Raw genomic sequence first — 15510 nt, 5'->3', positions numbered from 1 at the left:
GAAGTGGGGACATCAGCAGAGGCCCCCTGGTGGGCTGACAAACCAGCTAACAATATAATAATAATACAGTATATAATTTTATGCAGCTAGCTGGCTCCCAGCTGACTGCCTGTTCACATGTGTCCATCTCCCAGCTAAGAGGTGGGTGCCTGCATATATACAGAAATAGCAGGCCAGACTCCCAGAAGGTGGTGGATGAGGTGGCAGGACAAGGTAGGGAGGTAATGGGGGGCAGTGGGAAGAGGGCGGGAGCAGGCTGTGGGCAGAGGAATGAACAAGGAAGTTTGTCAAATTGGGGAAAAGTCATTGGTTCAGGAAAGCTCAGGTTCTCTGGACGAACCCAAACCAACCAAATCAAAAAATCAGTGATTTTTGATGAATTTCCTGGTTCGTTTTGATATTTGTGCTTGTATGGAATGGAACAGAGTGTTAATAGAATTTTAAAGTCAGAGTAGGACTGATAAAAATATAAGTGATTAGCAACCTGTGATTTACCTATTGAATAGTAAGCATATGTTAACTTCCCTGATATAATAAATTGAGTTAAGTTTTAAAAGCACACACGTCTCCTTGATTGAATGGTAGCAATACCTGGTGGCAGCGAAGAAATAAGAAGAGCGAGAACCTCGTGAAGGCCTGGGGGAATAGGGGCTTCAGAGGAGATCACCACAGTGCTCATCTCTACTTCTTACTCTTTTTGTTTTGTCATTTACATACATATTGCTGTGTGCACAGTTCATAACTGAATTCTGGTAAAATAGGGAAATCCTTCTACAGCACTGTTCTGTACAAATGACTTAATCCAGCTGAAAATATATTTTCATGCTTTGTCCATATTACCTCCTGTGAGTTCAACCAATAGTTCTGATGAAAGGTTAAAAAGAACTTTCCAATCAACTGTAAAGGATGTGATTGTAGAAGCAGGCAAACAATTGGAAGTAGAGCAATCCTTCCTGTAGAGAATCCTCTGGGAAATTCAAGGATGAATTTGCACATTCTTGTGCTTTTACTGTTTCCTTTGTCAAAACTGTTTCATTCAGAAAGCAACCTCTGCTTTGTGTGATGGCTCACACAATTCTGATAGCTTCTGCCAGAACTGGCATCTCAGCCACAAACTATTCTGGTGAGAGCTGCAGCATTCAAACCATCCAGTCACAAGAGAATGGGAATTGTCTCTGTGGTCTATGAGAGCCACCTAATACCTAGCTATTTGGTAGGTTCTTGTGCCTGTGCCCTGTAGTCTTTGAATTTGGGGACAGTACCTTGTTTTATTTCAAGGAAGCTGTGAAGGAATTGAGAAACTGGGGAGCATCAGACATGTAATTTATTTGTTGGAAGCTTCAGGGCTTCTTTGTGGGTGCCTTGGAAACTGGTCAAGAAAGCAGAGGTCAGTACCAGCTATGAACAAAAGGACAATTCACACCTTCAATTGAGTCCTGTTAAAGAAGTCTTCAAAAGGCACTTCTAAGCAGCACCAAAAGGGATCTAACACTTCCATTTTAACTCTTGACTTTAAAAGCCAACTCACTTCCTTCCCAGGAGTAATACAAATTGCAGCTGTGGGAATGGAAGAACCATAAAAAGATTTTTTGTTTGTTTTTGTTTTGAGGGAATATGAAACAGGATTAAGATGTTGATTATAACAGGTGTGGAACAGCTAATTTATTGTATTAATGGGATTAGGAAAACTAGTTAGACAGCCTAGCCTCTCTCTAAGGAGAAAGTGCTTTTGCCCACCTGCTGTTCATTTGCCATCCTACTGTATGAAGCTATGCTGGGAAATGATGCACTCTATAATTGTTCCAGAAGTATACTACAACTCTGCTAAAGTATGAATATTGGGTAGTATAGCTTAGCATGTTTTTCCCTCATGTGTTTTTGTTGAATGGACTTAAGCCCCTCTCTGTATTTCCCTCAGTGTTTGGGGGAACTTTTTTGTAACTTTGAATTTTTACCTCTTGTCCTTTTAACCTCCCCCATTTTTAATAAAATACAAAAATCCTTTCAAGGAGCTTTCTGGATTTTTGGTATAGATGGTTTGTGGTACTAAAACCAGGTCTTGCCTTGACCAAGGAACCAAGATTTTTGGTGTTTGTGGTGCCAGCTTTATCCTTGCAAGGGAGGCATCTTGCTTCAAAGTGTCTAGCTTTGTGGATTTTGTTTAACTCCCCGGAAACATGACTGAGTTGGAGTGGAAAGCCGTGTTTGAGAGAAATACAGTATCAGTCAGTCTCCATAGTTTCCTCCCCAACTAGCTCTTCTCTGAGCTCACCATCTCAGGATAAGAGGGCAGTGTGGCTGAGTGATTGGGGGGGGAGTTGACTGGGTAACTATTGTAGAAGCAATATAAATTGTGGTTGTTTCTGTATGGCTTATTGTCACATCCCAACTTTCAATGTTGGCTTTTTCCTGCCTTGTTTTCCTTAGTTGCCTCTTCTGATAGAAGAGCCCATTGAAGTGGCAGGATAGAATCAAACTGGAAATGTGAAAGACCAGCATGGTTTGTCTGCTAGGCAATTTGTTGCTTGAACTAAAAGAAAAATGGTTAATATGCTTATCATTCATCAATACATCTGTCAGACTGTTATCAATGAATCAATTATACAAGGATTCTTCCTTTATATCCCTTTCAATATTGAAGTTCCAACATATTCAGTGTTGCCTAAAATTAAAAAAACACAGCACTGAAAGAAAATGCCCATGAGTTCAATGGGGTTCACTCACACTTTATTGTTTGAAAGACTGAAACCCTAGTTTTTCAACTATATCACTTAGTTTGAAGCTGCCAAAGCAATAGCCATTTCTCTTTGGGGACTGGTTCCTTGAAGAAAAGTCTCTTCAACTTTAAAGGTATTATAAAGCTGGAATACAGGGTTAACAGTAGAAATTTGCTAGAACTGTTAACAAAATGTGTTCTACTACAAAAGCTACATGTTAATTCTAGATGGATGTATTTTCTTATGTAATTTCTTGCTGGGTGTATGGCTACACCTGCTTTCAACATTGTGTGTGTGTGTGTGTGTGTGTGTGTGTGTGTGTGTGTGTGTGTGTGTGTGTGTGTGTGTGTGTGTGTGTGTTTGTTTGTTTGTCTGTGTGTGTGTGTGTGTGTGTGTGTCTGTGTGTCTGTGTGTACAAGCATGCATGTGCATATACTCATTAAAACCCTTTGGAAGAACAGAGGAGAAATATTACAGGGGGAATTCAGTAAACATCTAATAATATCCACATGCACAGTGAGTTTCTAGCACCTCAGGCATATTTATTTTCTTTTGAATTGGTGCAGAAAAATTGATCCAAGGTGGAGAATTTGTAATCCTTCATGACTGATGGAGTAAAGGCAATGGTATGTCAGATACACATTAAGTGAACAAATATGCTTTCATTTATATGTAGCAATCATGAAACCATAGACCTGGAACAGAAACTATCAAAACTTTGTGTGAACTAAAACAAAATATTTTAGTTTAGTTAACTTTTTGAAAAAAGAATTAAAGGATTGCATTTCCTCACAGGATTAATGAAACCAAATGTTTAAACCATCCACTAGAAGCCATAAACACGAGGAAAGGCAGAGAGCAGGTTAAGAAAAACTACTTCGATAATAATAAATCATGATCTTGAAATTAATGTTTAAATCTATGCAAATAATCTTTCTCACTAAAACTTGTTTTTCTGTTAGAAGAAGGAAACTTTTGTGTGCTAATTGCGTACTAATGCTTGCACCTGGAGATGATAACAAAATAAATCTGGAACATTTATTATTAGTTGTTATTATCTTGAATTACTCTTCAATCTTTAAAAAAACCTCCGGTTTATGTATGTGAGATATTTTGCTTCTGTATCCATGATTCAAAGCACTGGAGAAAGGCCTAACATTGCTGTGCAATATCATGCCTGTGTAGCCAACAGGAAAAAAAGGATGCCGAACTTGACATAGCAAAGGTCAGCCTGAATGTTGATGACACTAATGTCAGCAGTCAAGATGGTTTACAGAATCCCCTCTTGTGCTCAACACCATTCATAAAGACACATCAAGCAAGGGAAAATTTCAGGACCTGACTCCTCTTTTCATCAGTTAACTACTTCTCACTCAAACACAAAGCAATTGTCATGTATGTAGCCAGTCAGTTAATTAAATAATGAAGTTAACCAATTAAGATCTCACACTATGTAACGATTTAACATTTTGTTTGATACTCTGATACATATGAAGATTTGTGATAAAAAAGAAGCCTTTTTTTATTCGTTCACAACACTAGAGTCTCTGACAACCACCTTTAGCAGCAATAACTTGAACTGATTTTCTGTGTGACTTTATTGATCTCTCACATCTCTGTGGAGGAATTTTGTCTTACTCTTCTTTACAACATTGCTTTAGTTAATTGAGGTTTGTGGGCATTTGTTTATACACAGCACTCTGAAGGTCCCACCACAGCAATTCATTTGAGTTGGACTTTGACTGGGCCATTGTAACACCTTGATTCTTAACTTTTTGTTTTAGATTTGCTGGAGTGCTTGGAATCATTGTTCTGTCGCATGACCCAATTTTGGCCAAGCTTTAGCTGTCAGACAGACTGTGACGTTTGCCCCTCGTGCCCCTGTTTGTCTTCCAAATCCAGAGCACATGAAGGCAAACTAAACACTTTTTCACACGCTGCCACCAGTTGATCACTAAATCAATGTACTTTACTTAGGAAAGACAAAGGTCCATTCATCATTGAATAAAACAGGTTTATTGATTACAGATGTTTCTATAATAATTCATAAGTATCTTCTTCAGGTTCATCAAGCATCAATAACAATCTCCTATATTATCCTACAGGTTACTATTCACTCCTCAGACTACTCACTCCTCAAATTCCCAAACTAACTCTCCCTCCCTCCTTTCAAACTCAGATCCAGACTGTAAACTAAACTCCTCTCTGGCTCCACCTTTTAACATCTCTAGTGACCCCACCTCTCAACCATATCAGCATAAAACATGAATAATGCATGACTTATTTAACATAATAAGGGTGAACGCCACACAGATGTTCCCACATTTGACTCTAGAATACTTTGGTATACAGAGGAGTTCATGACTGCAAGGTGCCCCAGGTCCTGTGGCTGCAAAACAAGCCTAAATCATCACCCCTCCACCACTGTGCTTGACAGTTACTATGAAGTGTTTGTGCTGATAGTTTTCTTTGGTTTTCACCAATCATGGCACTGTGAATTATGGCCAAATGTTTCCACTTTGGTCTTATCTGTCCAAATGACATTGTTTCAGAAATCTTTTAGTTTGTTCAGATGCAACTTAACAAACATAAACTGTGCTGCCAAGTTCTTTTTAGAGAGCAGGGGCTTTCTCCTGATAACCTTTCCAAACAAACCATACTTGTTAATTCTTTTTCTAATTGTACTGTCATGAGCTTTAATATTTTAGATGCTATTGAGGCCTGTAGATTCTGAGATGTAACTCTTGGTTTTTTTGTTTGTTTCTTTTTTAAAATATTATTTAGTTAGTTAGTTTTGCAATTTCTCTGAGCATTGCACAGTCTGACGTTGGGATGAATTTGCTTGGACTTCCACTCCTGGGAAGACTGGCAACCGTCTTGAGTGTTTTCCACTTGTGAATAATCTTCTTCACTGTAAAATGATAGATTTTGAATTGTTTGGAAATTGCCTTATGACTCTTCCCAGATTGATGTGCAGCAATAATCTTTGCAATCATTGCTGATGTGCTTCCTCCTCGGTATTGTGTTAAAACGCACCTGAATGCTCCAGACTGGCAAACTGCTAAAACTTTGGCTTCTATAGAGGTGGTCACACTTGCTGATGATCAATTACTGAAGAGCATTTAGTTAGCAGCACCTAGCTGCTACTTAGTCTCTTTATTCCTATGGAAGCAATACGGTTGTACTTAGTTTTTCACGAACGGCTTCTCCATTTTGGCTTTATTTTTCTTAAATAAATCATGGCACAGTGGAATATGTCATGTGTTGTTGTTCATTTGAGGTTGCATTTACCTAATTTTCAGACCTGCTAAGGACCAGATGAGTTTTATTATGTCCCGAAACATAAAACCATAGACTTCAAAGAGGGTGTATTTCCTTTTTCACCTGACTGTGTATCTCCTTGCCATACCCTTTAAAGAGCTGTTATTTTGTATTAATCATCCATTAACACCTTATTACACATTATCCCTTTCCTATTTTTATTACCTTCCTACTTCTCCCTTTATGTCAATAATTTCTTCAAATTTAATCATCACTTTCTACACTCTCCTTTCTTTTTCCATTCCTTAGTCCAATTTTCTAACTGCATTACATTCAACCATGTAAATCTTTCTTATTCCAGAATTTATTTTATTTACTCTGCATTATCCATCTTCCTTATCCAATTTTTTTATTTTTTATAATTTCCTGTTCTATCAGAACCTTATTTAACTTTTCCTTAAGATTTTATGGGAAATTTCTTAATCCCACCACTTGACTCAATGGAGAAATCTTTGGACTCAATATTTTCTTGTACGGTGGTGCCTCGCATAGCAAGGTTAATCCGTTCTGGTATGTGAAAACATTGCTGTACAGAATGGGGAAAGCCATTGGAACGCATTAAACTTAGTTTAATGCGTTCCAATAGGTGCCAAAACTCACTGTTCAGCGAAGTTTTCCCATAGCCGGCAGCCATTTTCGCGCCCTCGGTAAGCGAGGGGAGGGCGCGAAAACGCTGCGGGCGGCCATTTCGGGGCTTCCGGTGGCCATTTTGGAGCCATGGAACAGCTGATCGTCGGGCGTCGCCCATAGGGGCCATCGGTATGCGATCGCATTTGCAATCGCAAAACCCTAATCACTATGCGATTTCATCGTTATACGGTGCACTCGTTAAGCGAGGCACCACTGTAGTTCTTCTAACTCTGCAATACTTAATATGTATTTTTATATTTTCCTTTAAAATGTTCTCTATAATCTCTTCCTATTGTAAAACTTCATGTCACTCCATATTGAATTTTTACTGTTTACTAAAATCTCTGGAATGTGCCTCAGTTTATTTGTTAAATATATAGTATACTTTTATATTTGGCATACCCAAACCTTCTCTTTGAGGCATATGCCACAAGTTTTTAATTATTTTTGCTCTTTTATATGCATTACAAAACATATAAAACATTAACAGAAATATAGTCTCCAAATCCTATGAAGTACTTGTCCCCATCTATTTAGCACTGAGTACTTTGTCCAGTTCTGGACACCACACTTGGAGCAAAATGCCAACAAACTGGAACAAGTTCAGAATGCTGACAAATTTGAACAAGGATGATCAAGCCCTGTGAAGAATGACTGAAAGAACTGGGCACATTACAATGGGCTCAAGCGGCAGGAAGCCAGATTTAGGCTGAATATTAGGAAAATTATCTTAACTGTTAGAGCAGTATAGTAATGGAACTAATTGCCATGGGAGGTGATCAATGTTCCAATACTGTAGGCATTCAAGAGAAAATTGAGCAATCATTTGTATTCCTGTATTGAATAGGGGGTTGGGTCTGATGGCTTTATAGGACCTTTACAACTCAATTATTCTGATTGCATGAGTCTATATTGTCAGTTGAGGTAAAACTGAGTAACAATAAGGGGAGATTTGAACTCATTCAAGGTGGTCATTGGAGACTAAGGCAAATATAATCCACACTATAATATTCCTGATTATTATGTACATACAGTATATGAAGATTGGACAGTGAAGAAACCTGACAGGAAGAAAAAAAATAGATTTAAACATGGTCTTAGAGGAGAGCTTTACCATGGACCACCAAAAAATTAAGTAAGTAGGTGGTGGACCAGATCAAGCCTGAATTCATTCTTAAAGCATTTAGGCACATTGTAAGAAGACAGGAGTTACTGAGGAAAAAACAGTAATGCTTGGGAAAGCTAAAGGCAGAAAAAAAGGGGATGGTCAAACATGAGATGCATTAATTAAATAAAGGAAAGCCACAGCTTTGAGTTTACAAGAGATGAGCTGGCTGTTAATGACAGGACTTTTTGGGGTTGGATCATCAATCCATTTGATCATCATAACTTGGAAGCAACTTGATAACACATAACATCAACAACTATAGGGATGGAAGCCTTGGAGGATGAAGTTTCCTATCTCTGTGTACGAAGCTAGGCACATAAAAGTGGCTCCCTTCAGAATGCTGACATTTGTACATTGCTGATGGTGTGGCCAGTATAGGTGTCAGAACTAAGGGGTAATGTTGGTTCTAGCCTTACGTATTTCTTTGTGGGTCCTGCAGGCCTGCATAGGGCTACGATAGTATCAAAATATTCATCACCATTCTACAACGGATGAGGAATATTATCACAATGCATATGTGTTTTTCTCTTTTTTTATATGAATGGCATACATTGTATTTGTTATTTTCATATGAATGGCATATTTTCTTCCGCCATCTCTCTTTTTCCCTCTCTCTCTTTCCTTTTGATGTGTTAGTTATGTATCCTAGGAGCTTTTTGCTTTTTCACCTTACTGAACAAATGAAGCTACTGACCCACACTAGTGTAGTTCATCATTCAGATGTATGCATTATGTGTGTGTTAAGTTACTCAACTCCCATAGAAACCTCACCATTTGTCTTAACATCATTACTATATCTTTATGACTGGGGCATCTCCCAGATTATTTTCTGCACTTGAAATACAACGTCTTTAGAAACAGAACTGTCATTCAAGCAGGTAAGTATTCGTATTTAATAGCTTTCACAAGAGACAAATTAACTTGGCAATGACATATGCATAAAAGAGGATCAACTAGCTCATCAGAAATTACAGTGAATGTAGTGTATAATAAATTCTGACTATCATTTTGTTAAGACACCTTACCATCCACCCAGTGGGAATTTAGCATGGCAAGCATCTTTTAGGAATAAAAGAGTCCATTGTTCAACACAGCTAAGGCATGCCATGATATTGTTGTGGCAGGGTATTGATTGAGTAGGCAATCAATTTTCCACCAGCTTCAGACTGTTTCAAAGGCTTGGCAGGCATAGAGTTGAGTTAGTTGTCAGGATGAGAAAAGACATCAGATAGGAATCTGGATCTGGACGATTCAAGAGAACCCAATGGAAACATAATTGCAATTCAGTGGGAGATAATTTGCAGATAATTTTACAATATCAAACTTGAGTGAATGCAGAGAAGTTGCAGTTCCTCTTATTGACTTTCTGAAAAAATCTCTTGGGGCAGGAGAGTTCCCTATGGGAATGCGCTTTTATCCTACTGCCTGCAACCATTTAGTGCAGCTCTGTAGACAAAATAATGGAGCCATTTTCTCACTTGAAATGCCTTTGAAGAACTGCAGCCAAGAAGGCTGCTGCCGGAGGGAAAGAGTCTCTCACCTGGAATCTTCTTTCCATGTAGACTTTTGCCCTCCCTCCCAGCAGTAATTTCCTGTTGAAGCCCTGTTGCCCTCAAGATCTTCTTTTTCTGTGACACACCTTCTTGGAATGCAAGGTAATGCAAGGGGCCTACACTTCTCTGCCCTTGCTGTTCTTTCTGTCTCAGCCCTTCCTCTTCCTCTTCCTGAAATAAGGGCTGCTGCAGCCGCAAGACTTTTCTTGTTGATTTAATTGGTAACTTTGCCCTGGAAAAAGTAAGGAAGTTAGTTTACAAAGGTAAGTATTGCCTTTCACCTTCTTTATTTTTTGTTTCTGTTTCCCATTTCTAATGACAATGTTTGTGTATGTTTGTGAAAGTTTACACGTAGCTGATTAAGTGTGAGTACAAAAAAAACCCAGACAGAGCATGAGTAACATTCTCCCTTGATATACAGTGGTGCCTTGAGTTGTGAACTTAATTCATTCAAGAATGATGGTCATAACTCAAATTGGTCGTAACTCAAAACACCCTTTCCCATAGGAATACAGTGGTGCCCCACATAGCGACGTTAATCCATTTCGGATTAATCATCGCTATGCAAAAACATTGCTAAATGGATCGAAAAACCCCATAGGAACGCATTAAACTTAGTTTAATGCGTTCCTATGGGGCCCAAACTCACCGTTCAGCTAAGTTCCTCTATAGCGCTGCCATTTTTGCGCCCTCGCTAAGCGAGGGCAGGGCGCAAAAACACTTGCGGTGGCCATTTTGGGCACTCGGCGGCCATTTTGGAACCGCCGATCAGCTGTTGTAAAAACATCGCAATGCGAAGATCGGTAAGCGAAACGCTTACCGATCATCGCAATGTGAGTTTTTGCCTATCTAAATGTTGCAATGCGATCGCAAAAGTGACATCGCTATGCGGATTCATCATTAAACGGTACGCAAGCGAGGCACCACTGTACATTGAAATGCAATTAATCCGTTCCGGTCATTTCTTGGTTGTATCTCAAGGCACTGCTTGTATCTCAAAGCATTAGTTCCCATAGGAACTAATGCAAAAGTGGTTAATCCATCCACTGGGGGGGACTTTTTTTAACCTAAGATGACCTCTAAGATTAAAAAGGGGCAAGAAAAGAGGGAGGGAGGGAACAATGGGGAAAAGAGGAAAGAAAGAAGGTCATCACTGGGGTAGACAGACCCCTCAGAGAAAGGTTTATGCTTTTAGGCATAAAAAGAGAGAGGACAGAAAGAGGGAAGACAATTGGGGGGAAGAGTTTGGAGTATAAAACACATTTTAAACAAAACACATTTTAAAACAAAAGAGAGATAGCTTTTGGTGTCTTTTGGGAGCCACAGAATAAAAAAAACTGATTCCAACAGGGACTTAAAATGCTACAGCTACACACTGCAAGACCCATCAGAGCACAGAAACAGCCACCTCCAGCCCAAACCCATGCTGAAAAACCCTGTACAGTATTCACCCAGAACAGGCAGTCTCTTTGTTTTAAAAAAGAAAGTCAAAAAGCAAAAATCCAAAAAGCAAAAATTTTAAAAAGCAAGAAGCAGTACCAGGCAGTCCGAAGTCTCTCTCCAAAACCACACTCTCTAACCGCTGGGGCAAAGGAGCTACAGAGAAGCAACCTCTTTGCTGACCAATGGTTAACTGAAGGAGAAAAGTTGGGAAAGCAGCTCAAATTCCCCGCCTTTTTTCTGGTCATATCTCAAAGCGCTGGTCACAAGTCAAAGCAAAATGTTGAGTCTGGAGCTGGTCGTATCTTGAATTGGTCACAAGTCAAGATGTTCATAAGTCGAGGCACCACTGTACTTATGTGTGTACCAGCAGCTAAAAGAATAATCAAAGCACTTTAAGAATGTTTACTGAAAAACATGCTGAAGAATAAACTAACAGGACTTGAACATTTGACTTGGCATAGATTTGGTGTGTGTTTGACAGTCATCTTATACCAGACACTTATCAGATGGTACAAACATCTTCTTTAATATCATACTAACAACAGACATCTAGCAACAGAGAATCCTAACTGAACACCAAAGAGAAACCTCATATTAACTGCCATTTTTCTTATACCTGACAGTTAACTATTTAAGCACCTATTGGCTAACATTGGACACAATCCAATTGGTCACACATCTTTTCTTATGCAAACAATCAATCTCAATAATTTGTATATACCATATCCCTGGGTTGCATTATTATATAATCAATAATATTATATAATATTATTGATTATATAATTATATAATCAAAAACTGGAATTAACATGAAAGATTTATGGGGTTGTTGCTGTGTCCCATGTGTGAGAAAAAAACTCTCTGCCTTCCCCAATGGTTACATAGAAAACCAGAGCCATAGCTTACAATTGGGTGCCCAGGGCAACAGCCTGCCCTCATCCTACTCTGGCTTGTGGCTCTTCCACCTCTTTTTTGTGGGGACAAGGTCGCCTCACGGTGCTGTCACTGCCATAATCTTCCCCTTCTTGGGCAGGAGATGCAGGGCATGTGCACCACAGTTGTGCAGACCCTTATCTTTGTTTGGTAGGGAAGGTGTCCTGTTTTCTTTTTCCCAAGATACAAACTTTCTCTTTGTAGCCAGGCAGGTCAGGACGCTACTGTGGAATCATGATGGGCGGTGATGGCAGCGTTTTGCTTCCTTCCTCAAGAGTTGAAAGAGCTCAAGCCACCTTAGTAAAGAGCTGTCCTGAATTTATTTTCCTGATATTCTCCAGTCTATTCACCACTAAATTTGGCACTATATAAATTTTGTCACCTTCAGGCAAAGCTCCAGTTGCCCTCCCCTAGTTATAGCTCTGATGGAAACATAAATATTCCATGATTCAGCCTGTTTTTGAACCTTTTCAGAATGCTGTGCACAGTCCTAATGTTAAGTCTTTTGTTCTTTTTACTATTATTCTTTACTACTTCAGAACTCCTGTTTCTTCTCACAGGATCAAAATAGATATTAAGAGGAAATTATTTCTGATTAATCTGTTTTTCCTCCTCCAGTGAGACTGCCTTAGCAATATATGTCATAGAATCATAGAAAAATGAAGTTGGAAAGGTCCTACAAGGCCATCAAGCCCAATCCCCTGCTCAGTGTAGGAATACAAATCAAGGAATATCTGCCAGGTGATTATATAAGTTCTTCTTGAATGCCTCCAGTGTTGGAGCACTCCCCAACTCCTGAGGTAGCTGGTTGCACTGTCGTACTGCTCTAACACTTAAGAAGTCTTTCCTGATATTCACCCAAAGTCAGGATTCCTGTAACTAGAGCCCACTGTTGCGTGTCTTGCACTCTGGGGTGATTGAGAACAGATCCTGCCTCTCCTCTGTATGACAACCTTTCAAATATTTGAAAAGTGCTATCATATCCAGGGTATCTTGGCAACCAGACTTGCAAATTAAACCCACACTTTCAATCCAGTGACCAAAACAAAGCACACTACATATAAGATTTAGGAGAGAAGAAACTCGTGTGGCTTGACATACATATGTCTTTCAATACCTGAAAGAGCACTTTTTCTGAAGACATGCTAAGAGGGCCCTCTAGCCTGAATCTAAGGATTTCTGCCCCTCTATTGGACCATGTAAAAAGCTTGAATTTATTGTAAGATACCTTGTGTCTTTTTTAAAAAGTTGACCAAGAATTGATGCTCACACAAATACCATCATGTGTAGGCTGTTTTCGAAGCCCAGTTCAAATTCTATCTCCTGCATGAATTTACTGGAATGGTCACTATGTTAAGCAATTGTTTGCATAACTACTTCCACCTTTCTTTCTTGCTGAAATATTTACACCCAAATCCCAGAACCAATAATGCTTTATTGAAACTAATAATTAAGAGATCTGCAACATTGTGGATTTACTCTGTTTAACTAATTCTCACCTCCAGGATGGCTATTACCTTTGAAATGAGATGATAAAGTATTTCTGGGCAAGTCACTTGATTCAGTGCTCATGAACAGCTGCACCCTCCCACTCAAATCTTCTCACAGCCCGCATACCCAAAGATGTGCTGAGGAATATCTGGCCACTTACTTTACTTTTATTGAACTTATACCCCACTGCTCTAGACAAAGTCTACTCGGGGCAGCTTACATGAGTAATAAAATACAATAAAATGGCATACATTAAAACCTGCTAACTAATATCTATATACATTCGCAAGACGGGATAGTTAAGAGATAGAAAATGAGATAATTGACTGGAGGGAAGGCCTGCCTAAAGAGCCAGGTTTTTAAATGGCTTTTAAAAATGGCCAGTGAGGGAGTCAGATGGATTTCCATTGGGAGCGTTTTCCACAGCCGAGGGGCCACCGCCAAGAAGGCCCGGTTTCTTGTTTTTTCCTTCCGGGCCTCTCTTGGCATAAGGCCCCTCAGCCTTCCCTGCTGGCTTTGCTGAGTGATTCGGGTAGACCTGGGTGGGAGAAGGCAATCTGCCAGGTATTGAGGTCCCAAACCATTTAGGGCTTTATACGTGATCATTAGCACTTTGAAATCAATGTGGAAACGAATGGGCAACCAGTGCAAAGCAGCCAGGGTGGGGGAGATATGCTGATATTTTCTCACCCCACTAATAAGCCTGGCTGCCGCATTTTGCACCATTTGAAGTTTCCGCATCAATCTCAAAGGCAGCCCCATGGTAGAGTGCGTTACAATGGTCTAACCTCGAGATTACGAGGTTTTGATAGCTGAGTTAGGGAGGTCACAGATGTAGTACATGCATTTTACCAGTAGTGGATATTAGTTTCCCACAAGAGTGAAAAACTGCCAAGATCCTATAGTAGCTTGTCCTGATGCTGGCTGTATGGCTCCCTGAACTACCAAAGGCTTCACAGTGTTGCTAACATGTCTTCTGGCTCTGTCCCAGTATCAGGAACTCCAGGTAGGTAGGAGGGAGGGCACTCACAACTTTGCTTCACAAGTAAAGAACACAGCAAACCACCAAAGGTATGGAGCAGCACAGTTCTCGTCCCAGCTATACCACCTCATAAGTGCTGTTGGTTTGTGGGGGGGAGTTTGGAACATAGCAATGGAGAGATTTTTTTAAAAGCACCTGCTAGTTCTCCACCTGAACGTCAAGTGTCCAAGGTCTTATTTGCACAGGGGCACTGCCATGCTTTGAGGTCCCGTCTATGCAAACTATTCTCTGCCAAACTTGTGGACAGGACTCATACAGTGGTCACCTCCATTTATTCATGTATATACATATCAGCCTCTTTGATCATGGCACCCTGGACATGGTGGAGGTCCTCTTCCTTCATGCCTGCATGGTTAAAATGAACATCTGCACCTTTTTCTTAAGTGAAACTGACATCCCAAAGAACAATTTCAATGTTGGCTTCCCGTTCTAATACACCCTGACATTCATTTGCCTTGACTGAAGTCGATAATGAGATTTCTGTTTATTCTTAGTAGCATTCAGTAACTGCTTTCACTAGTACCAATCATTCACACACTTATTGTTTCAGATATTGCTAATGTCAACCGTACATGAATAATTAGAAGGAAAGAGGATGAAACTGCCATAAGATAACACTATTTTAAAATGCAGTTCTCCTATTATTGATTATAGCTCTTAGCATTTCCATCCTAGCATTTATTTGGTTAATAAATTCACCCATTCATGCAATGTGTGCTGTTCAGAAATTAAGTTTCATGTCACATTTGCTACATTAATCTGCTTGCCATTGTTAGTATAGTCTCAGAGCTGCACGTGCTTTGAATTTCTTTGGCAACAGTGATTCAAACAAAAATCATGCCAAATACAATACAATTTAAATTTTACATCTATCTTGCTTATTGCTAATGCATAACATTGTTCTAATAAGTGCCTATTGAATGTAGTTCTCTTATGCTCCAGGGAATGTAGTTATGTTTGTAAAAGAATATTAAAATGATTTTTAAGAATAATTTAATAATTTTAGCTAATAAAACAGTTGGCTTGCCTGCATGAATATATCCAACCGTAAGAGAATGTTCTCAATGAAAACAAATTATTTGTTAAGAAGTTGTGTACATACGTAGTTGCTTACATGGCTCATTGCTTGAATCACATAAAATAAGTGATAATCCCAGTGAGGTTGGGCAGGCAGACTTGGCGCACCTTCCCCACCAATCCCCAGCCAGTCGC

Source organism: Pogona vitticeps, chromosome 5 (genome assembly GCF_051106095.1).
Source record: "Pogona vitticeps strain Pit_001003342236 chromosome 5, PviZW2.1, whole genome shotgun sequence".
NCBI classification, from domain to species: Eukaryota; Metazoa; Chordata; class Lepidosauria; order Squamata; family Agamidae; genus Pogona; species Pogona vitticeps.
Note: the sequence above shows the minus strand (reverse complement) of the source record.